Raw genomic sequence first — 24,672 nt, forward strand, 5'->3', positions numbered from 1 at the left:
TGGTGGAGCCTTTGGGGAGGAGATTAGGCTGTGGGGGTGGAGTCCTTGTGAATGAAATTAGTGCCCTTTTAAAAGAGGCCTAAGAGAGACTCCTAACTCCTCTACCTTGTGAGGACACAGCAAAGAAAGTGTAGTCTGTGAGCCAGACAACTCTTACCAGTTGCCAAAACTGCCAACACCTTGACTTTGGACTGCTTAGCTTCCAGAGCTCTGAGAATTAAATTTCTGTTGTTTATAAGCCATCTAGTCTATGGTATTTTGCTATAGCAGCTTGAATAGACTAGGATAACATCTGCTTCTCTGTTAGTGGGAAAGAGTGGTTAATGGATATAAAAAAATTAGAAATTGCTTGATAAAAATTTGTTTTCCCTTATGCTTTAAACCACTATCTGTATTAGATCATGGAGGAGATCACAGTATTCTATGCCAAAATATGCAACTCTAGTATAAGCAATTATTCTGAGCTGAAAGATAAGCAGACACAGAGAAGCTGTCTGATTTCCCCCTATCTACCTGAAAGAGGAACACAAGCCTCTGATAAAAGTGGCTCCCACTCACTTCCCATACTAGGGACAACAACCTTATCACTAGAGATGAAATGGTACTGAAAATAATTTACATAAAAACCTCACCAAATAGCCTTTATCTGTATGTTGCCCATATGTTTACCTTTTCATAACTACTACCCTAAAAAAATACAGAAACACTTTTCTTTTGTGTTTTCCTTTGCCACTTCTTTACAAAGTTGTTGTCTTTTGTTTAAATGGTGTAAAAGACACTAAATCTACCTATTTCTTTGGGGAGATTTCTCTTATCTGAAGCCTTCCTCTGCCATGTAATACTTAATTTAAAATAAAACCTGTATGATTTTCTTCTATTAAACTTCCCTTTGTTTGTTCTGTATGCCCAGCTGCTGAATGTAAGAATGTAGTGGACAATTTTGTCTTCCTCCATGTTATTTCCTGGGTTTATGGAAAGATTTTTTTCTAGTACTTGGAAGTTAGTAGATAATAAGTCAAGGCTTCCTGACTGAAACAATTACTCGATCACCTCTATTTATACAAACTTTTTTTCCTACTTGGAGCATTGGCACCTGAATCCCTTTTTCCTCCCAAAATAACATGGTTAACTGCTATTAATTATTTTTAAAACAGCCTCAAGCCCATTCCCAGACTAGACAGTTGTAGTAACCAATAGGGAAATGAGGAATGAGGAGAATGAAAAGTCTTATTTTTCTGAAGTGCTCAAAAAGAATCACTGCTTTTTCCTGGGAAAGACTGTACTTCCTTCCCCCGCCCATGGCAGTTCTGACCATGTGAATTGCTTTGTCTAGTGGAGTGTGAACAGTAGGAGCATCTGCCACTTTCAGGAAAGAGTTTTAAGAGTGAATGTATAGATGACTATCGTCTCATCTATCTGGGTTACTATAGCAAAAGTAACTTAAACTAGGTGGCTTACAAATGACAGAAATGTATCGTTTGCTGTTCTGGAGCCTGGGAAGTCCAAGATCAAGGTGCAGGCTGATTTTGTGTGTGGTGAGGCCCATTCTGCACAGACAGCACCTCTTGCTACGTCCTCACATGGTGAAGGGGTGAGGGATCTCTCTGGGGACCCTTTATAAGGGAACTAATCCTATTCATAACAGCTCCATCCTCTTGACCTAATCACCTCCCAAATGGCTCACCTCCTAGCATCATGATGTTGGGACTTACAGTTATAACATTGAATAGGGGGTAGTGAATTGGGGAGGATACTAATATTCAGACCATAGCAGCCATGCTATATTTACTTTTGTTTATAGCAGCCTTATTCTTCCATCTACTTGGAAACTGGGGAGAGACCATTAGACAGAGCCACACAGCTGACCCATAATGCACTTCTGAGTGAGAAATAGACCTGTGATGTTATAAGCGCCTGAGATGTCTAGGCTATTTGTTACTTCTGCTTATTCTGATGGATAAAGCATATTGGCTCTTTTCCCTCTGCTGTGCTATCAAGCTCTCTTCTACCACCCTGATGATTACATCAACTCCATGTAATACCATTTTCCAAATCCCTATCTCAAGCCACAGTTCTTACCATGTGTATAGCCTGCTGGTACCTCAAATGCAGCATGCACGGAACAAAACTTACTATATTCCTTCCCTCCAAACCATTTCTTTTTACATCATATCTTTCTATATCCATGGAACCAATTAGAGAAGTCTGAGATGTCACTGAGACCCTTCTCAAACCTCTCATCCCACTGGATGTGAACCTGTGTCCTCTACTGCTGAAATGTTTCTCATGTCAGTTTCTCTTTTTAAAGATCCCAGTTACTAATCTGCTTTCCCATTGGTCACCTCAATGCTTGCAAAAGCTCTTCATCTGATCTCCCTGCCTTTTGACTCTTTCTTGATTAATCTATCAATTTCAACATTGGCAGACCCTAGGGCAAGAATATGAATATAGATCCAAACATGGACTGTCTAAATATTTATAAGTTATAAATCAAGTTAAAAAAAACTTGCTGAACAGAATATATTCTGGCCTCCTGTCTTAACAAATATATTTTTGTATCAACCTGGAAGCCTAGATTCAAATTTAAAATATTTGGATTCCTCAGAATTACATGATGGAATACTGTAATATGGGAGAGCTCCCTCCTGCCCCCCAACTCATTATCCATATCCCTTCTTTTCTCATCCCCAGCTCCATCCCACAGCACAAAAGACTTTGCACACACCAGTGAGAATTCTGAGAATGCATGTGTAAGATTTATCTGTACCCCAAACAAGCAGCCAAGCCTTGGCCACTCCTGGGCCTTGGGGACTACACCAACAGCAAAGTTTATTCTTAGTATAAAGGACTAGGGTAGATGACCATTTATACCATGGAAGCAGGTTTGGAACTGATGTGGATGGAATTCCAGGTTCTGGGTACACCTGAGCATGCTCTAGAGGGAAAGACACAGGTTGTGTGCTATCTCCTTGTCACTCCATGTAGTTTGGCCCTATGTTTATCAGATGAAGAAGACAAGAACTTTCCTGAGGGTGGGAGGAGTGAATGGGCAAATAAATAACATTGAACTAATCTCTGACCTTCTTTGTTTGCATCTCTCAGGATGACACTATCTCTCTACCATTTTTGACCCTAGCTGGAGAACCAAAGGCAAGGTCTCCTTACCAAGGCATAAGCATCACAAATCAGGAGGGATCCCTGTATGCTCCGAAATGATCCCTTATCATTCCAAATTCTCCAATAGGATGTAAATTTTGATAAGAGCAGGTCACTATCTGTGAAGCTTTGCTTTTGGATGGAGGAATTCATGGAGTAGTAGACAGATATGTCTTTCAACTTCTTATTACGTTAGTCTTTCCCCACCATGCAAAGGTGATTTAACAAAGCTTAGTGTGATGTGGCAATAGAACATCAAAGGAAAATGGACAAGGGTGGGAAGGGGATTTATTGTCCAGGTCCCTGTTCCTATAAGGAAAGTGGATTATCTCAAACACCTGACAGCACAAGGAATCATGTCTGTTGCTAAACAACTTTTGTGCCCAGCATCTCCTTCCTCCCTCCCTCCCTCCCTCCCTCCCTCCCTCCCTTCCTTCCTTCCTTCCCTCCATTCCTCCTTTTTACCCTCCCTTCCTCACTCTCTCCCTCTCTTCTTTCTTTTCTTCCTTTCTTTTGGTGGTGATTGTGGGGGTGGTTTGAGAGAGGATTTCACTTTGTATTCCAGGCTGGTCTCAAATCCTTCTGCCTTAACCTCCTGGAATTGGCATTCCAGGCATGCATCACCATACTCTTTTAATTCTAGCACCACAATCTTTTGGGATAAACACTATCATCACCTACATTTTTCTAATGAGTCTGAGTTGCTTTCACTGGAGCTCTTAGCTTCATCAAGACAAGCTCAAATCTTTTTCTTTCTTTCTTTTTTTTTTTGTATTGTTCGAGGCCATTGAATTTCATGTAGGCATGTTCACATTTATTCAACTTTCATTTATATTAGTTAATGACCTACACAATCTCATCTCATCCAAATGGATATTAGAATGTGGCATAAAATATTAGTCTACATTACAAGGAAATTTGTTCGTACATATCTGCATCCTAAGGAAGTGCCCAGAGGTAAATAGAAATGAAATCAGCATTTATTTAAAAACAAAGCTGTTCTCTATTGACAATTGTTTTTATAAATCTAGGTGGAATTAATGTTCATAAGATCAGAATAGATATTGCTTTGCATTTGAAGAATCTTCTTTGGAGCGGTGTTTGAATCACTAACCACAAAGCAAGCCTCCCCAGACAACCCACACTGAGAAGCTGTTTCAAGACAGAGTCCTAACAGTTGAGGGTAGCTCAAGCTGCCTAGGCAGCATTGGATTCCTACCAGTTTGGGAAAAATGAATCATTTCCAAGTGACACAGACGAATCAACTAGCGTAGATCCAGGTTCTGGAACCAGCATTAAGGTGTGGCTCAGTGGTAGAGCGCTTGCTTAGCATGCACAAAGCCCTGGGTTCTGTCCCTAGCACCACAAAATCAGAAGCTGAAGCCAGGAGATATGGGGCTGCTTGAAAACTGAGTGGGGCCACCTCAGAAGGAGGTAAATTCCCTTTCTCAGGGTAACTCATTGAACAAGTGTTTAGTGGAGTGACATTTGTGTAACAGGAAAATTAGGCGGCCTGGGATGCCTAGAACCTGGATTAAAAAATTTGAGTGTTTTTCGGCTATAAATAGTCCATTCTAATATTCCAGTGTTTTGTAAAATAAATTTACTATTTTCTACATGTGCCTTGATGTGAAAATGTGGAAACTCCTTTGAGAGCAAATTGTATGGTGGCACTTTGGTAAGAAGGAAATCATGGTCCAGAAGCACTCTCAGGTAAAGTTGGGACATGAGACTTGCAAGGCAAACATTTAACAGGAGAGACAGTGCCTAATTCCTCATTGTAAGTTTATTAACTAAGTATAACACTCTGGCTTATAAACTTCTAGAATGTCAAAGTTAGAAGAGGCAGTTAGAACATTCCTGTCTGACTCCATTGGAGCTGCTGCAACAAAATGACATAGACTTGGAAAAATGAGACCTGTTGAAACTGTTCCATGAATGGAGGAGGGGGGATAAAGGAGGATGATGGAGGGGATGAATACAGCTATGATTTATTTTATATATTGTAAGAACTTTTGTAAATGTCATGATGTACTGCCAGCACAACAACAACAATTAAAAAACAAAAGAAAGTTAACACTAAAACAAAACAAAATGACATAGACTGAGTGGCTTATAAAAAAACAGAAATTTATTCCTTACTGTTCTGAGGCTGGAAGTCCATTATTAAGGTGCCAGCACACTCAGGTCTGGTGAGGGTCTGTTTTCTGGTACCTTATGGTAGAAGAGGCTAACTTTCTCTCTAGGGCCTCTTTTATGAGGGCACTAATCTCAGTCATGAGGGCTCTGCTTTCATGGCCTAATCACCTCCCTAAGGTACCACCTCCTAATCCCATCACCATTGGGGGTTGGGTTTCAGCATATAATTTTTTTTTGTGGGTGGAGACACAAACATTAGGCCACAGCAGATGAGGAAACTGAGGCTCAGAGGATTTTACTTGGGAGGCTGTTCACAATGGGTTCTTCTCAGGTATAATGTGAGTGACTAGAAAGATCAAGAAAGAAAATGAAACAAACAAAAACAAAACAACACATTTCTTCTACTTCTTTTCTACTGTCTCACTTTGTAGTGTAGGCTGCCCTTGAACTTGTGATCTTCCTGCCTCACCCTCCCAAGTACTGGGATTACAGGCATCCAATGTCAAAAGGGAATATTGTGGGGCCACCAGGACCTTAGTTTGTTACTGCAGAGCAAGGGGAGATGAATTATTGAAACACTGGAGTTTAACACACTATTCTTACTAATAAGCGCTCTTAGCTACAACCCCCAAAGTTCCACTGGATATCAAGAGAAGGTTCATAATGACACTTAAGTTTGCAAAGGCTCCCATTTTGAAACTGCAGCCACAACACATTTCCCACGTTATGCTTAACTCATATTTAATTCTGACACAGGACAAATATGAGGTAGAGAGAACTTGCTGGTTTTTTTCCTTCACTGCCAGAAAGAAGTGTTGGTCCATATTGTTTTTGACACAGTGCCTCAATTAGGCCTTAAAGAATAGGTAGTACATGCTTGATGAAACAGGAGATGTTACACTGATCCAGGGAGAATTCAACAGCTCGGTTTGAGGTTTAAGTTTGATGTTCCCCCACCAGGGACCCACCAGTCACAATAATTACATTGCTGTCTTCTCATAATATGATTTATTTAGATGTTGCTTTATGAATTAATTCCCTCTAATTGCTGCTCCTCTCGCTGTAAATCAAGGTTTCTTACTTTCTGTAGTACTACGAACATGATCCTACAGTGCAGTAATTAGTCCAATTAGGAAGCAAGGCAGATGTGGAAAACCAATTAGTTTCAGGAATATGTCTGTGCCTATGTATCCCAAGCACTGTTCAATTGAAATTTAATAGCAACTTAATAAAACATTGTTTTATTCATAAACCATCTCCTCCTTCCAAGCTCCCATTTGTTTGTTTATCTGCGCATTTCTAAGGGAGCCAATGCCAACTTGCTTCATGCTTGCTGATTCTCTTTGTATGCAGAGATTATTATTATTTTCTCCCTGTGGTTGAAGCCAAGGGCTCCCTACTTGGAGAGGGAGGCAGACTCCAGTGGTTTGGGGATAGGATGAAGTTTTGGCATCATAAGGATGACCTCCTTATCTTAAGTGTAACCATCACTTGACCCAAGGTCTGAAACCAGGAGATATGAACACTGCATTTTACATACACACACACATATGCAAATGTACATAGATACATGCACGTGTATATATATATGCCTCCCCTTGGACGCACACATGCATGTACACACACAGACACTGACTCCTAGTCATTATCCTTCAAAGAATACCTATGCCCAATCTCCCCTTTTGTAGCTAACAATCTCACTGGGTCTTCTACTACCTGTGCCTGAGTATGACTCCAGGAGCATCCTGCTTCATAAGGTTTACTCAGTTGGGAAATTAGAATAAAATGAACTATTGACCCATGGGTCCAAATGATAATAACTTATTCCAGCAAATTCAGAAGTATTAGCCCACAAACCACCAACAAAATAAAAGGGTTTAACAACACAATTAGCTTATGCTGTAACTCCAGGGAAATTACCGTGTAAAACATCAGCTAGTTACATGCGTAGATAAACCATTTAAATGAATATTAAAAGAAATAAGGGGTTTATATTGCTCCTCAATTTATCTTAGGGTCTGGGGGTGAAGCAGGGTGCCCAGAATGAGAAACACTGATGCTTCTTTATTCAGTGAGGGGCAAGAGGACACAGGAACCTCCAGGGTGGGCAGGGGCCTGGTAATTCTCATTAAGCCTGTAGTTCACTTCTCTCTACAGAGCAGAAGGCAGGAGGAACCCTATTTCATTTTGTCTAAGGAGTATGGGTAACACAGAATCTCAGAGAGAAACAGTGCAAAGAACCTTCTATTTTACAGAAGAATCTGAAGCCCAGAGAAGGGAGCTGGCTTTCTTGCCCAAGGAGACAGAGTTAAAATTAGCTCAAGGGTCTCTTGACATGCCACACCATGTTCTTTGCTGCCTCTCTTTGGGGAACAAACCTCTAGCCCCAGAACATCTATGAACAAGAGTTATTAAAAAAATCTATCACCAAACAATCACAGTAACTGAAAATCCCTATTCACTGCTCAATCTGATAGGTAAATTACCAAACTTTTGATTTATGTAACTCATTATCATCGCACAGTCGCTGTGGTGATATGCTCCATTTGTCTCCTTGATCATTATGTGGTTGGTTTTCTCTATGTCCTGAAAGCAAGACCTTAATAATAACCAGCAAGGGTAATACAATTAGCAGGATGTGGCATTACTGTGTGCAGTCAACCCTGTCAGTGTGTGTGCACGTGTGAGGATGTTGGGAATAGGAGAGCGTTGGGGATGCTCAGTGCAAGGGGGGACTAACCTGTCTTTAGGGACCAGAAACCCCCTTTGTTTCTCAGCTAGCAGAATTCTATTTAGATCCTCAGATAGTCCCATTAGGTTGTTACCTGCTGCCATGTGTGAGGCAAGAGAAGAGGTTAAAGTGTCATGTGGAAAGGAAGAGAGAGGATTGTGGTAAATCTGTGGTGGATTTCAGAAGATGGCTGCCCTGGTGACCTGAAGATGAGGCCGTTCATCCCAGCTCACAGAAAGTCATTATTGTTCTTCTGATTGTATCTCTCTCTTGGGGGACACTGTGACAGGGCTCAGGTTACAAATGCCCAGCCACCCTGGAGTAGATGATGCACCAACCTCAGCTGACTGAGGGACTTTAAAACACAAGCAGGAGGAGCAGAACTGCTTTCACTGCCTTTCCCAGCCTCTCTGGGGTGGAACAGTTATGGGGATGGAGTGTGATAAAAGCAATTCTCAATCAAGCCAATATCATTTTTAAAGTCAGACTCAAATCAGAAAACTCAATACAATTTAATTTGACAAATGCTTACTGAAAGACTTCCAACGGTTATCGTTATTATTGTTAGTACAAATTAGCATATAGTGTACTGGAGTGTATGGATTCTTTAAGAAGAATGACCCAGGGTCCTGGTCTCAGAGTTTACAATCTACTCAGGTACAAGTAAAAGGTCCAGATGCCTGTGAAACAAAGTAATTATGATAAGTGATGCAAGACGCATTCAGTGAGGGGTTAGAGAGTGATGGAGGGATGATACAGCTTCATACTTGAGCTGTATCATGAAGAATGGATAGGTTTGGCACAAAGAGAGATGAGGTCACTTTATGTGTGTGTGTGGGAGAGTTCTCCTGCTAATTTAGCCCCAGAACAGCAGAGGGGTATGAAGGTGGCTGGACAGAATGTGAGGGTTGTGGAGTCTGCCTTGAGTTTGGTGGGCTGCTCAATGACAGAAACCTGTACCAGAGGACCATATTCTTGGGACTTTCTCTTTTTTATCCTTCTTTTCCTTTAGTTATTTTTTGGATGGGGTTTTGCATTTTTGCCTGGGGTTGGTCTTTAACCATGATTCTCCTACCTATGTCACCTGTGTAGTTGAGATTATAGACCTGGGGACTTTTTCTAATACAGAGACTACGCCATTTACCTATCCCCTCTGGTCTGCCAAATGATGGTCTTGGAAAATGAAATACATCAACCCTTTGCAATGACATATTTTATTCTGTGCTCTTCACAGAATAAAATATGTCCTTGCAAACACCCACCCTGTGCAGTCTTATCTACAATGGCAATATTGAATTATTTGTGAGTCCAAAGACTTGTAAGCTATTGCTGTAAGGTAAGTTTTGTAATAATAGAACAGCATAATTTTTCTCAGTTGCTAATGGGGGGTGGATAATAAAAATAAGTTATTTAAGGTCTTTTTCAGGGGCCCCATGGGAATAATATGTCCACCCTTCCCCCACGAGTCTGTTACTTGGAGTGAGCAATGAAGCCAGGAGAAAGGCTCCAAGACTCCTTTGCAGCTGTCCCCAGGGCTCACATTGATTGTGAAGAAGTGCCTTTGGGGCATCTGCTTTCCCAAGCAATCAATGCAACAACACGAGTGAGAAATGAGTAACAGCAACTGCTTAGCATCCATTCTTTCTTGTAATTAATACCACGTGGCTACATGGACAGCCGGCACTGTCTGGTGAGAAATGCTCATTCAGGGAAACTAAGCAACAAACAAACAAACACATAAAGGCGTGCTTACACATAATTCTTGCAAAATGCAAAAGGGAAAGGGCTTACCTCCAAGCTGTCTACAATGGAATTACCACCGGGGGTTTACGTTTGGTCTTTTTTCTTTTCCTCTGAAAAAATCAGCTCATATATTTTCTTGCAACCAAGACAAGCACTCTCTTAATTGTTCCATTAAAAGAGGTGTTGAAATGTTACTAATTGTCAAATGCAATTAAGTGTGGCAACATGTCACAGGTAAATTAACGAGAAGAAGCCAGGTGCTTGGTGGGGGTGGTGCTAGGCATTCATGTGATGGGGATAATCATTATCCTTCCTGGAGGTGACTCCTGTTTGCCTAACCACAGAGCATCAGGCACCTGCACTGCACTGGCCTCTGATTACAGCTTTTAAGGGTGTCTGACTCATCAGTGACCATTTGCTGTGAGTGGTGGTTTTTAGCTGCTCTGTCTCTCAAAGCTGATAGTGATGTTGTTACAGAGAGTGTTGGGAACTTAAAAAGGAAAAGACAATTATTACCCTTGAATAACCCAGAAAAAGGGAATGGTATTTGCAAAGAATCTGGGAGACCTACCCTGTCACCCTTTTGGTGCCATGGCAAATTGTCCACGGGGATACATTGTGAGAGCAGAGTTCCTTCAAGAAGAGAGACAATGGTAAGCCAGAAAATGCAGAAAGCAGCTCGGGCGGGGGGGAGGGGGAGGTAAAGTTGCCTTATGGATGTACTGCTGTTGCTTTAGGAGGCTAGTGAAATTTTGCATTCCTTCATTTTATTTCACATTTATTCTTCCCACATGCTATGTCCAGTGGCACACACAGAGCATAAAATGTGACCTAAGACCTCTGCTTTCATTTTCAATTATTTTATCTAGATTAAGCACACACATTTTCAACTTTGACAGTAGAGACTGGATTGTTTCCTTCCTTCCTTCCTTCTTATCCTTCTTCTCTTTCTTGCTTTCTTTTTCTTTTTTTTTTAACCTCCAGCACCTAGCACATTGCCTGGCAAATATTAAGTATTTAATGAATAAACATAAATAGTTAAGCAAGTTGGAAAAGGGAATTGCTTTGGGGGAAGAGGATACTAAACTAGGAAGAAATGATACAATTGCATGAGGATGGTAGAAGAAAGAATTAAAAGGCTCTGAGAAGTGAGCAAGTGAAAATGAATAAAATTTGTAATGCTGGAAAATGTATTACATGCCTAGCTATGTTCCATAGAAGGTTCTAGAGGAAATAATGAGTACACTGTTGAGAGAGGCACTGAGGAGGTCAGTACTGGTTCTTCTTTGTAGGCCAGGGCTGATAGTAGACATAGACCCACTAAAAGCAATGGCCATGGTGGTACACTAGTGCCTAGGTGGCAGTACTTAAATGCCAGAAGCTAGGTGGGTGAAATTATCATAACTAGCAATAGAATTATAATAGAACCCAGGGACACCTGACCTTCAAAGAGTTATGGAGATGTTAATAGAACACAGAACCCCTAAGGGCAAAATACATGGGCAGCCAACAAGAGTAATGTTTAATCTGTACAAAAAAAATATTAAGGATGGATGATTAGAAGGCTGATAACAGTTACTCTAAGAAAATGTCTTGATTCCTTGCTCAGTTTTCAAGTTTGAGCCAGTTTTCAGATCTGGAACCCACTGACTGAAAGAAAGGCTGGGTTCCCAGGAGAAAGGACTCTAAATACCATAGTGAGTGTGTGCTGTATTGAGTCTACCAGTCTTTGTCCACAGGGAGTACATCCATTTATTCCACTGGGAAAAGGGAATACTCAAACATTTTAAGGATTCTAGGGCAGAAGAACTGAGTAGACACTGATACCTGGAAAATGGAAGAGCTATTGTGGCCATGCTGATATAGTGGGGGCATATGGAGACTAGGTAATAAATGGAGGTTTGGCTTGGATCTGGCTCATAGTGGGTCCAGTAGATCTGAAGACCCAACCAATGGCGGTTTCCCTGGTCCCCACATGTATAACTGGAATAGAGGCATTTGACGGTTGGCAGACCCCTCCCTTAGGCCTTTTGCCTAAAGGTGAGAGTTATTAGAGTGGGAAGGCCACAAGAAAGCCTCAACTCTGGCACCATTCCCACTCCAAGCCAAGAGAGGAATTCACAGTCATTATCACCTTCCATTGAGAATGGCAGAAAATTAAGCCAGTGGCCTTGAAGAACTAGAGGACAAGATGATCTTTATCCATTTACTTAATCAATCCAGCATTTGTAGAAATAGACAGGTCCTGAAGGATGACAATGCATCCTCAAAAATTCGACCAAGTAGAAGATATGATTGCAGCTACCATTTGCTACAGTACATTGACTTATCCTCAGGTACCTTATGTGCAGGAATTGACTGGCAAGTGCATTCTTTTCCATCTTTGCCAAAAAGGACAATCAGAAACAATTCGTATTAACTTGGATTGAACATTGGTATATATTTTTAGTTTTGTCCTCATACCCTTCCATCTCCTGTCATAATATTGTTCAGAGAGACCTGGGTCATTTGGATATCCCACAGAATATTTACTGATCCCTTATATTGATGCCATCCTGTTAATCAGACTGGATATGTAGATTGGAGGTTTTGGTAAGCCATATGGATTCCAGATGGGAGAGAAGTCCTACAAAGATTTTGGGGCCTTTTCATTAGTAAAAATTTTAGGGATTCATGATTAAAGCATGCTGGGATACCTTTTCCAAAGTAAAAGGCAGTTTATTGTATCTTGCATCTCCTACCATAAAGAAGAAAGCAGTGCCTTGTATAGATTCTGGAGACAGTCTTCCACATTATGGGAGACCATACAGCCCAAATGACAGGTGCCATAAAAGGCTGTGGGTTTGAGCAGGGTTGAGCATAAAGAAGGGCTTTCAGTGATTGAGGCTGCTTGGGCTACATAACCAGGTGACCTAATGAGATTAGAAGTGCCACTGTTGGGAAAAAAAAAACTGTAAAGTTTTTAGAAAGTGCAGTGAGAGAATCACACATAGACTGGGATTCCGGGAGAAGGTCAAGGCACCTGTAGCAGAGAATTACATACCTTTTGAAATAGCTTATGAGTTACTACTTCTCGGTAGGAATGGACTGCTAACCATCAGCCATTATGTAACCATGCACCTGGAAATGTCCGTCAGGAGATAGGTTTTATCTGATTCACTAAGTCATAAGGTCAGCTTTCCTATGATGGAGGTGATACATCTAGAGTCAGGCACAAGCAGGACCAGAGGGTACAATCAAGTATTCTAGACCTCCTAACCTTGGCCATGGTTGCATCAGAGCTTTTCCTCAGCTCACAAATGTGCTGCACGTAGTATCCCTGTGACCTGCTAATGAAGGAAGAAATAGCCCTGTTTCAGTTCAGGGCTGGGTGGCTTGGCATTTTTCACAGCTGAACTGTAGCTTCACTCAGGGGTGAGCTTACAAGATAGTGATGAGGGGAAATCTTCATAGTGGAAAAAGCTAAGGAATTCTATTTTTACTTTATGTGTTTAAAAAAATAAAATGGTCCAATGTTTGGATATATATTAATTCATGGCCTATGAGGATGGGTCAGTTGGCTAATGAGCAGCTAGAATAGAGAAAGATTGGAAGATTGAAGGCAAAGAGGTATGGGCCAGTGATATGAGGATGGACATAAGAAAGGGGGCCTACAGCGTGAGGTGTCTATGTCATGTTTATCCTATCAGAGCATATTCTACCATGGAATAGAGATTACAGAAAACTTGTTTAGGATCTGTTATTGGCTGCCTTTGTGTTGGTACAATGAATCAATGAATGCCACCATGCTGATAGTGATGAAGGATACGTACAGGCACAAAGTACAAATTCCCAAGACTGGTTTATCTAGTACCACTGTCAAATGAGCAACCTGCTAGCAATAGAGAATAATATTAGGCTCACAATTCAACATCATTCCTCAAGGAGACCAACTGGCTCCTTGGTGGCAAGTTGAATACGTAGGATCTCTTCCACTTTGGAGGAGGAAGCACTTTAACAGAAATAGACTCATATTCCAGATATGGATTTGCCTTTCTTTCCAACAGGATTGCAGCCAGAATCACTATTAGGAGCTTGCAGAATATCTAATCCACTGGTGCAGGATCCTATATAACATGGCATCTAGTCAAGGAAAAAATTTACAGCGAAAGGGGTGAGCTAGTGAGCCCCTGACCAAGGGATCTACTGGTCATGTCACATATTAAACCACTTAGAAGTTATTGACCTGTTAGAGTGAAATGATCTACTCAAGGTACAACCAGCAGTAGTACCCTCTCAAGAGAGGAGGCGCTATTGCTCAGGAAACAGTGTATACTTTAAATAAAAATTTTATACAATGTTACCCGTCTAGTAAGTAGAATTCAAAAGCATAGGAACCAAATGGTGGAAACCAGAGCCCTGCTTTTCCTGAACCACTTGAGGAACATATGTTTCTCACTCCCACAACTCTGGGCTCTGTAGAAGCTTTAGTTTCCAAAGGGGAAACACTGCTGCCATGGGACACAGCGGGAGTCCCGTTGATTGTAAACTATTCTACTTTGGTACTTCAGGTTCCTTGTGCCTATAAATCAGCAGGCAAAAAAGAGTAGTTGCTGTTTTACTTGGGGTAATTTACCCTGGTCAGCAGAAGGAGGGAGAACTGCTGCTACTCTGTGGGAGTGAGGACTACGTTTGACATTTAGGTGGTCTACATGTGCTCCTCTTGATACTTTGCTCTCTTGACTGGTTTTAGTAGGAAGTGGACAGGTTTGGTAACTCTGACCCAAGGATGGTACGGTGACCTCAGGAATAATGGCCTGGCTCATGTCATCAAGGAAGAAAGATGTCAAGAGCAGTACAGTTAGTAGCTGAGGTTGAGGGATCTATAGTGAGTAACATAGGAGGGAGCTAATGTTAACAGTTGTCCTTCTAAGGCTGGCTACAGGAAGGTGAATATGGTAGAAATGTTCTGTGCTTATGTATGAAAATGGAACAATGAGACTTGTTGAAACTATTCTAAGAATGGGGCAGGGGGATAAAGGAGAATGATGGAGGGGGTGAATTTAGCTAAAATATTATTGTAAGCACTTTTGTAAATATCACAATGTACTCCCAGTACAAAAATAATATAGTAATAATAATAATAATAAAAGAACAAAGACAGCTACAACGGTGGTAATGCAGTTCATTCATTCCATGAACCTTCTTCTTTCAAGTCCTCTCTCTCCAAAAAACAGAAGGGCTCACTAGGATCCTGGAGGAGCTGTTCCTAGATCTTGGGTGAAGAAGTGAATCCAAGTAGTCTGAGAGGTGAGGGGTGGAGTATGCTGTGATGCTACATCCGGAAACCCTCTCAGGAATGGAGGACTAGTTCCCTGCAGCTATTGTGGAGAACACTGCCAAAAGGTGACCTTCAGCTGTTTGTTCTTTGGGGGGATGGTTTCAGCTTGGGAACACTTCCTTGGCCAAGGTAATGTCCTCTTCTGGGGGCAGCCTACATATGATGATTTACCATACTGAGGTGAATAAGGCTCAGCTTATTCACCCCCAATTCAGCATAACTCTGAAGGACATCTGAACTCCAGAACATTCTGTGGGCGTGTTGAGGCTTTCATTAGGACTGCATCATATTTCAGTTTCTCTTTCTGCCCAAGTCTGTTTCCCCCCCCCCCCCCTCTTTCTTCTGCAGGCATTGAGCGCATGAGCAAACCTTAAATGATATCTAAGACTCATGGCTTGCTGAGAAACTCTATTCAATATCTATTTTGCAAATTCCACCATAATTGGAATACCCCCACTCCACCAATCCACATTCCTTGCTGCCTATACTAGTTAATAGGTTAACATGTTCTTTAATCTTATAATTTGTTGTATGTCTTACCCTGTGTTTTCAGGCTTTGACCAAAATGCCATCACCCAGGAAATTTCCCTGAGTACACAGTTCTTGGCTCTGATCCATCTTTAACTGTGGGTTCCAAGCCCCCTTCTTCTACTAGTCTGCATTCTCTGTCCCTGTGTTTGTTGCATTGCAAGGCAGAGACTATTTGTGAGTCTGACACTCTCCCTCTGTGATGAGGTGACTCCTAGGTGATGGGGATGGAATCATGCCATTTTTTTTCTAGCTGTAGTACCTAATGCCATTCCTGGTTCAGCATAGGCTCTGAACTCTGTTTATTGCAGAATGAAACATATAATTGGTTTTTACTGCTGGGAAAATCAGGATAGGTAGTCTGAGCACAGTTGTTGTCATTGTTAATTATTCTTGGGTGTGCACCTGTTTATTGGATTTAAGAGAAAGCTTCCTGATATTGCAGAGGAAGGACTTTGCAGAGGAGGGACTCTTTCTTCCTATAGATACTGTTGCTGTAATGATCTTTCTTTCTTTTATTTTTTTAAATTTTTATTAGCATCTATTGGTTGTCCAAAGGGGTTTCACTGTGATATTTCCACACATGAATATAATGCATCCCTATCAAATTCACCCCCTGAATCATTCCATCTCCTTCCTCTCTTCTTAAAACAATTTTAACGGGTTTCATTTTTCTATATTCATATATGTACATAAAGTATTTCAATCAGACTACCCCCTTCTTTCTGCCCCCCTTTGATAGTACCCACCCCCAAATAGAATCTGTTTTACATTCTTGTCATTCATTCTTATGGACTAAATTTCTCATATGAGAGAAAACCTGCAATATTTGTCTTTTTCAGTCTGGCTTATTTAGCTTAACAGAAAGTTTTTAAACAGAAGTACAAATGGCTAATAAATACATGAAAAATTTTTCACCATCTTAACCATAAAGGAAATACAAATAAAAATATCATTGAGATTCCTTCTCACCTCAGTCAGAATGGCTATCATCAAGAAAACTTACAACAACAAACGCTGGTGAGGATGGGGTGAGGGGGAAGAAGCCCTTATTACACTGTTGGTTAGAATGTAAATTAGTGTAGTCACAATGGAGATCAGTATGGAGGTCCCTTAAAAAGCTAAAAATAGAACTGCCAAGTGATCATGCTATACCACTCCTGGGCACATATTTGAAGGAGCGTAAGTGAACAATCTCTCCCTTCAGTAGGAACTTGGTAAACTCACTGCAACACACATGTGGAATAGCTGGGCTTGGCCTTAGGCAAAATTGAGAAGCAGCAAACATTTGTCTTTAGTTTTTACCATCTATTCTCTATAGTCTTTCCTACCTCCAGCACCCCATTACCTCGCTATTTCACTCTCTTCATAAAACTTAGCTCTGGGAAAAAGCTGATTTAGTCATTCACAGCATGGTGTGACCAAGTCAGTATGTTCTCTCTTCCCAAATTATTTGCAGGATTTGTTTGTTTGTTTGGATAAAAAAAAAAAGAGTCTATAGAAGGTCCAGGGAACTCTGTTTCTCCACTTCAAGCATTTATTTTTGTTTCAAATTACAAATTCAATAAATAGCATGACTATTTGATTACTGTTTCCCCTGTAAAGAGAGTAGGGCTTTTATATCCAGCATGATATCTCATCATCCAATCTTGTGTGTAGTAATTTATAAGCAGTAATGAGTATAAATTTATATATCACTACATACCTGTAAATATAAGTAAGTTTAGAAATAATTGTTGAACAGCTGGGAATGTGTTTTAGGGGTGAGAGAAACAGTTTCACCCCATAACTTCCCACTGAGTTTACATCATCTGATCCTCACCCCTCACATCTGCCTCTCTCCCATTTCTGACCTGGGCTTCCCATGTTTCTTGAGGAAGGATAAAAGCAGGAGTGAGAAGACTAGGAGGGACTGAGCACAAGGAGTGTTGCTAATCCATTGGCCACGGGAAGGAGGCATCTACTGGGAATGTCTAGTGGGGTAAAGAATGTTAGAAAAACAGACATGTGGAGTGCTGCACCTGGGGAGTGCCTTAGACATCTTCTAGCTCATGGAACTGAGACAGAAATTTCTTTTTTCACAGTCCTGGAGCCTAGAAGTCTGAGGTCAGGTGTTGCTGGCTTTGGTTTCTTCTGAGGCCTCTCTTCTCAGCTTTAGATGACTGTCTTCTCTCTGCCTTCACATGGTCTTCTCTCTGTATGTGTCTGTGTTCTAATCTTTTTTTTTTAATAAGATTACTAATCCTGGGTGGATTAGGACCCACCCATATGACCTCATTAAAGTTTAATTATCTCTCTAAAGGTCTGATCTCCAAATATAGTCACATTCTGAGCTATTAGGAGTATAAGACATCAACATGTCAAATTTGGGGGAACATAATTCAGCCCATAACTGTTGTCCAGATAAACAGGTAGTATAGATAGCTCAGAAGTTAAACTCTATTTAAAATGAGTCAGTCTAAAACTGTTAAACAGCACAGGATGGGGGAAAAGGGTTAGAAAGTACAGTAGAAGGGGATTACACTGACTTAAGCACAATGCATGTACAGGTATAATACCAAGGCAAAAATCCCACTGAATAACAAACAGACACCCAAATGATGAAGGACAAGAATCAAAAACAGGTCAGGCTAAGGGGAAGGCACTAATGGGAGGGGAAAGGTAAAAGAAGGAAGTGAAGAAGGTGAATATGGTTGCTGTGCTTTCTATATAAGAATGAATATAGAAGTTTTAAACCTGTTGAAATCACCATAAGAAGAGGATTAAGGTAGAAAGGAGAAAAATGGAGGAATGAGCCAGTTTGGGTTATAATACATATACATGTGGAAATGTCACAATAAAACTTTCCATGTAGATACCTTTCCATATAGATACCTAAAGAGGACAGGAAGGTAAAACAGATCCTGTCTTGGGGTTGGTACCAGTGGGAGGGGAAAGATGTAAGTAAAGGGTGTAGGAAGGTGAAATATGGTGGATATATTATGTACACATGCATGAAAATGGAAAAATGAGACCTGTTGAAACTATTCTAAGAATGGGGGGGGAATAAAGGGGAGTGATGGAGGGGGTGAATTTAACTAAGATATATTGTAAGTGCTTTTGTAAATGTCACAGTGTATCCCCAGTACAATAATATGATAATAAAAGATAAATAAATAAATAAATAAATAAATAAATAAAATGAGTCAGTCCAGATTTGGAATTCTGACTTTACAAACTAAAACCGCTTAGGTGAATTCTTTAATCTCTTGGTATCTGAGTTTCCTCTTTTGTTAAGTGGAAATAAAAATAATTATAACAGCCCTGCTTAATGAGATGATAGATGCAAAGTACAAATAACTGTCAGTAGTAGTAGAGCTTTTTTGTTTGTTGTCCTTGTTATTCTAACTAGCTTCCTCTCCTGTAGGATGAGATTAGTAGAAATGCCCCCCTGCATATGTGCTACATATGATCATGCATTGGATGAATTGTGAAGAGCCAATGTGTTGCCTGGCACAGAGCAAGATCTCAACAAGAACTGGTTGTGGTCATCATCTTCATGGCATAAAAATTCATTTTTCCAAGGCACTGGTTCTTTCTTTTGTATGACGGAGTAGATTCTGATGGAGCAAAACTGTTCTTACATTTAATAAGATGCAAATTGTCTTGTTGGGGGAGCTTTTAGAAGGAAAAGCCACCTATTTTATACAAGAGCTCATATTTCAATTATTAAAACCTGAAATAAAGCAATTCAAGAGAACATGCAACTTATAAAATTATTCCATTAAAGGGAGGTGGGATCTGTATTTTGAATTACATAGTAAAGAAATGTTCGGGTTCAATGTGGGTGATTAACCATTTGATACCTTGTCAGGCTTTGACAAGCCCTCCTTCTATTTTTTTTACCCCTCTCACTATGTCTCATGTAATTAAGAAATGGTGCTGAGTTCTTGTCATCCACCATTAAGAACTAGTCACAGATAGTTTCATAACATCTGCTTCTTGCAACCTTCTAATTATCCATAAAAATCTGGCAGAGGGACCTGACAGTTAATCTGGAACACAGAATGTGAATGCAAAATAGGGTGTTTTGCTTGGAGACATAAAAGGATGGCATAAAACAGGTATTTTCTAACCTCCTGTTTGGCATGCAGCTATGTTGCCTGTGTGAATCAGAGTTAGGTGCATGTCTTCTTAATAAAGTCTCACTTTCAGGAAGCATCTTTTGACAAAAAGAGTGTGGGTCAGGAATACACTAATGGCACTGTGTCAGAATCTGCTGTCATTTGCTGCCCTGTGACAGGATGGTCCTTCCAGTCCATCCAGATGCAGTTACCTCCCTCCCCTTATCTGTAGGCTTTGAGTCACCCATGCCCTGGTGGGAAGAACTGAGGGAGTCTTGACTGAGGCAGGCACTTTGCCTCTAGCAAGATTGAGTCTAAACCTCCTATTGCTGTTTCTTGTCACAGATGCCTTTCCTGCTCCACCAGCGTGCTTGGCTTTCTGACTCATTGCCTCCCTTGATTCTGGGAAATGCATCTTCCTGAACGTCTATCTTGTATGTGCTTAGTCTGTTAAGTCACTACTTTATTCTGACTTTTGGTCACAGGGTGTCTTTCCTTTCATACCTATACTTCCAACAACAATTGGGACTCATGGATGATTCTGCTGCTTGATTCTGAATCCACAGATGCCTGCCTGACCATTTGGTTTGAGAACTCTACTTTGTGGAGCCCTGGTTCTTTGGGGCCTTGTAGTCTCATGGCTCTAACTTCACAGTCTTGCCTGAGCTCAGCTGCCCTGCTGTCTTTCATTTTCTCTGTGTGGTAGCAATAGAAAACAAAACAAAACAAGCAAATAAAAAGCAAACTTTCTTCATCTAACCTCTCAAGTTCAGTGGGTGGGACTGAAACATCAAAGTGATGAAGGGCAAATTAGCAGGAGAAAAAAAAACAGACTTAAACAAATAGGTATGCACAGAAGTTTCCAAAGAAATGTGACTCAAACCACAGATTTGAATTTGGGGCTTATATACAATCTTACACAGAGTGATGAAGTATGGAGAAGAGGCTAGGCAAAGGAAAGGAGGTCTAGGGGGAGGTGACCAGGAAGGAATTGTTTTATAAAGGTTGATCAGTGAGGTTTCCCATACAGATGAGTCATCTCAGCTGGTAAATGTTATTTCTGGAATGGTTTTCTTTCTGGTGTAGGAGAAGTGGAGAATGCCTTCAGAAATGGAAATGTCTATTACATCTAGGAAGAGAAATTTAGGCCCTGGTTTTGGGCAAATAAAGAGAGGGGGGGGGGAAGCTTTTCCTGCATCTGCTGTTTCTCAGTTGTCTTCAATTTAAAATAATTACTATGCCAAATTGGCCTATTTGGGGTCGAATACTGTGGCCTTCCATTATGCTAAGAAGTGTGGGGGAGAGGCTGGCCTTTGCATCTTGATTGCTCTAATTCTTTGCTGCTCAAAGTTTAGTCCAAACACCTTAGAGACATCACTGGGAGATGCTTAAAAACACAGACTTTCAGGTCCTGCCCTGCAGCTACTGAGTCAGACTCTAGTTTTACAAGATTTTCAGGTAACTTGAAAGTACATTAAAGCTAAAGCATTGTCAGTTAACTAATGCATCTTGGTGTTCAAAATTAGCATTAGAGTGGCAAAAGGCAAGACATAGTTAATAGAGTCCCCTTGTATGAGGCATAGAGAAGTTGTTGCCATTCTGGCCAGGGTTTGACTCAGAAAGGAAGGAGCCTGGATCTAAGTGTATTAGATAAAGCAACTGGGCTTTAAGCTAGGCCTTCTAGAGGGCAAAGGGGAGTGTTGTGGGTTTTTGAGGGGAGGCCATTAACAGTTGGATTATAATGCAATGTGGCATAATGGTACAGTAAGGAAATATAATTGATATGGTTTTGTTATAAAATGAGGCACTTTCTTCGTTCAAGACATTCTTTCTTGATCAGTGGCAGGTGGTCAAAGGGGAAGATAATAAGAAAAGGAATTTGTTCTGGAAACGTTTTTATTTTCTCCTTCACTCTGCTCTTTGCCCCTTTTTAGGTGAGAACTTCCTGGTGCTGGCAACTGCCAGGAGAGTGTTCAGTGTACTGCAGCCTCAACCCTCATACTTTAAAATCAGCTGGAGGCCTGTATGAGGGAGTGGTGATGTGAAGCCAGGTGTGCAAGCAGTCTGAGTGACATACAGCTCTACTCACATCTCTGAAAGGTCTTGGGGAAGAGGATCCAGGCTGCACATGACACTCCTTTGGTCAGAGCCACCCTTCTCTGGAAATCTCTTTAATGGGACCTACAGAATATGGCTTCAACACAAAGGTGTTCCCCCAACTTTGAGCTCAGTGCTGATGCAATGTCAGACGTGCCACAGCAATGTCACTACACCTCCTCCTTGGTCATCTGTTTCTCATTTCTTGCTTTATTATTTCCTAATCATTCAACTTTTCTTGTGTGCTCAAAACTAATATTTTTTAACTAGCTCCTCACCAAAAGTTTCTTTTTCACCAGTACTTTTTACTTTTCCCTGGGGGAGAAATAGAGTAAAATTTGAACTAATACTTAGTCTGGAAAGATTGTTACTTATTTCTGATTTGTGCCATGCCTATTTCGAGAAAAAGAAAAACCCTCCAGGGTCCTACAAGATGACATATATATTGAATGTAAAGTCAAAAAAAAAAAAAAGAAAAGAAAACTCACCTAAAACGAAGGTGATTGGAGGAGGAGATAATTGCGCTAAAAGCTAAGGCTGATTGTAGTTGTGACTAAATTGCACAGTGAACTTGATGCTGGCTTTCCAAAGGTGTGCTTCTGGTTAAATGCTCCAGGTGGGGACACTAGACAAGCTCCTCAAAGATGCTTTTTCTTGATACTAAGATGACAATAATAAATAATATTCTTGAGTGTGTAGACTCCCTGGGCACTTGCTAATTCCTTTGCATGCATTATTTTATGTGTCAGCTTTCGTCTCTGTGACAAAATACCTGGGAAAATCATCTTAAAAGGAGGGAAGACTTATTTTGCCTCATGGTTTCAGAGGCTTCAGTCCATGCTATTTGGCTCCCATTGTTTTTGGGTCTGTGGTGAGGCAGAGAATGGTGATAGGAATGTGTGGTGGAGCAAGCTGCTCACCTAATGGTAACTGGAAAGCAAAGAGAGAGAGAAACATGAAGGACTAGGGTACCAACATCCCATCAAGGACATACTGCCCCAGTGACCTAACTTCTTTCCATTAGGCTCCACCTTCTAAAGGTTCCTCTCCTAGTAGTCCCACAGGCTGGAGACTAAGCTTTCAGCATATTACCTTTGGGGGATACTATAATGCCTTGTCTAATCTTCACATCAATGTTAAGTGACAGGATAGAGAAATACTCTTAAAGTGTGAATTCCCGAGCTAGAGAAAGCATAGGTGTGGATCTCAGCTCTGCCACTTACAAGCTGTGTGATGTTGGGCTAGTCCCTTTCCCTTTCTCATTCATATAACCAAAAATATCCATCACACCTTACAATTGTTAGAAACATTAAATGATTTAATATATACAAAGCACACAGTGTCTGGCATTTAGTAAGCACGTGCCATTATTATTTCTACTTGACAGATAAGGAAATTGGGTCTTGGAGAGGTTAAGTGGCTGACCCAAAGTCCCATGGCCAGATCAAATTGGCATCAGATCTAATTTGACCCCTCTTAACCACTCACAAGCTGACTCAGAAACTTCAGGCTGCTGCTGGCAAACACTTGGTGCAAACAAGGAAATTCTCAGGATTAGCCTTGAGCAGTTAATGTTCAATTGCCTTTGGTGAGAGTTTTTCTCTTATGGATTATCTTTCAATGGGGACTTCTCCCAGCTGTTGGGTTTGGTGAGTCCTCTGGATGGGGTCATGTTTCAATATGACTCTAAGTAAAATTTAAAAAATGAGGAAGTTGTATTGCAAGTCATAGAATTTGTCTATGGGTTTGCTATATTTATACTTAGCTTCCAATCTCTTCTCAAATATAATTGAGCACAGCCAACACAGCAGTCAGCGTCCACCCAAAAGTCCTCTTTAATATCACCTCCCCAAGGGGGAGGCTTGCCTTGTTATTCACATCTCAGAGTATGTACAGTTCTCTGTTCTGGATAGTGATGCTTAGCGGGTAGTGTGTGTAGGGGGGTATTGAATGTGTGTGTAATTCCCCTACTTTCCACCAGGTGTCCCACCCTCCCCTACTATCTGACAGGTAGCGATGAAAAATAGCTTTTACCCCTTCAAAGGGGAAAGAGGATTTGTGAGAGGTGGAGGGATTGCAGAGAGGAAAAGGGGTGCAGAGAGGAAAAGGGGTGCAAAGAGGAAAGTCTGTCAAGACTTCCGGATACTGCTTCTTGTCTCCAGACAAAAGAAATTTTTCGTATTGCTTTTCTTTGATGCATAGGTGTCGCTCTCCAGAAAGCCAGGTCACTCTCTGCAGTTTAGGATGCTTCTGTTTCTACTGAAGAACTCTCCAAGCCTGAGGCTCAGGTTGCTGTCTGCAGCCCTTGGCTGCCTTAGGCACTCCTTTTTCCAGGGTCTGATTAAAAGGAGACAAGGAAGTCCCTGCCTCTCCTGCCCTCAATAATCCCCAAATCAGGGGAGGTCAAAAACCAGTGTGTGACGGTGGCACTAACTAGCCCTCCTATGAACGTTAACCTGATTTGTCCATGTTATTAATATTACTGTTGCAGAAATGCTTCTACTCCATTCTCAAACAAGATGGTCATTTGCCTCTCCTGGAGGAAGGAGAAAGAGAATTTGAATGCACTGACAAAAAAACACTTTAAATTCCAAAGTGAATCTCCCATTCTTTGAAGGTGATGAGCTCCTATTCAGTCGTCAAGTTCACCTTCCTTCCTCCCTTCCTTCTTTCTTTCTTTTGGAAGGTCACACACACACTCACACATCAGGAAGGCTTAGGATCAGGAAGGCATACAGTCTTTCTCTCAGCTATTGCCATCTGCCCTGGGGCTCTCTGGAGTATCTTGTCCAGCATTGTAGGTCACTCCAGCAGGCTCTGGACATTTACCATAGCCTGAGGTATCCAAATGGATA

The 24,672-nt window shown here is 41.0% G+C and overlaps 1 long non-coding RNA gene across 1 annotated transcript in view; it reads left to right on the forward strand.

Annotated features, from left to right (window-relative positions):
• LOC141413951 (uncharacterized) overlaps nt 1–22,311 on the forward strand; it is a 46,378-nt gene extending 24,067 nt beyond the window's left edge. Inside the window, exon 3 of the long non-coding RNA XR_012439008.1 lies at nt 21,655–22,311. This is a non-coding gene — a long non-coding RNA (uncharacterized lncRNA). The remainder of the gene's footprint in view (nt 1–21,654) is intronic.
• Nucleotides 22,312–24,672: the final 2,361 nt, after the last annotated feature.

This window comes from Castor canadensis, chromosome 11 (genome assembly GCF_047511655.1).
Source record: "Castor canadensis chromosome 11, mCasCan1.hap1v2, whole genome shotgun sequence".
NCBI lineage: Eukaryota > Metazoa > Chordata > Mammalia > Rodentia > Castoridae > Castor > Castor canadensis.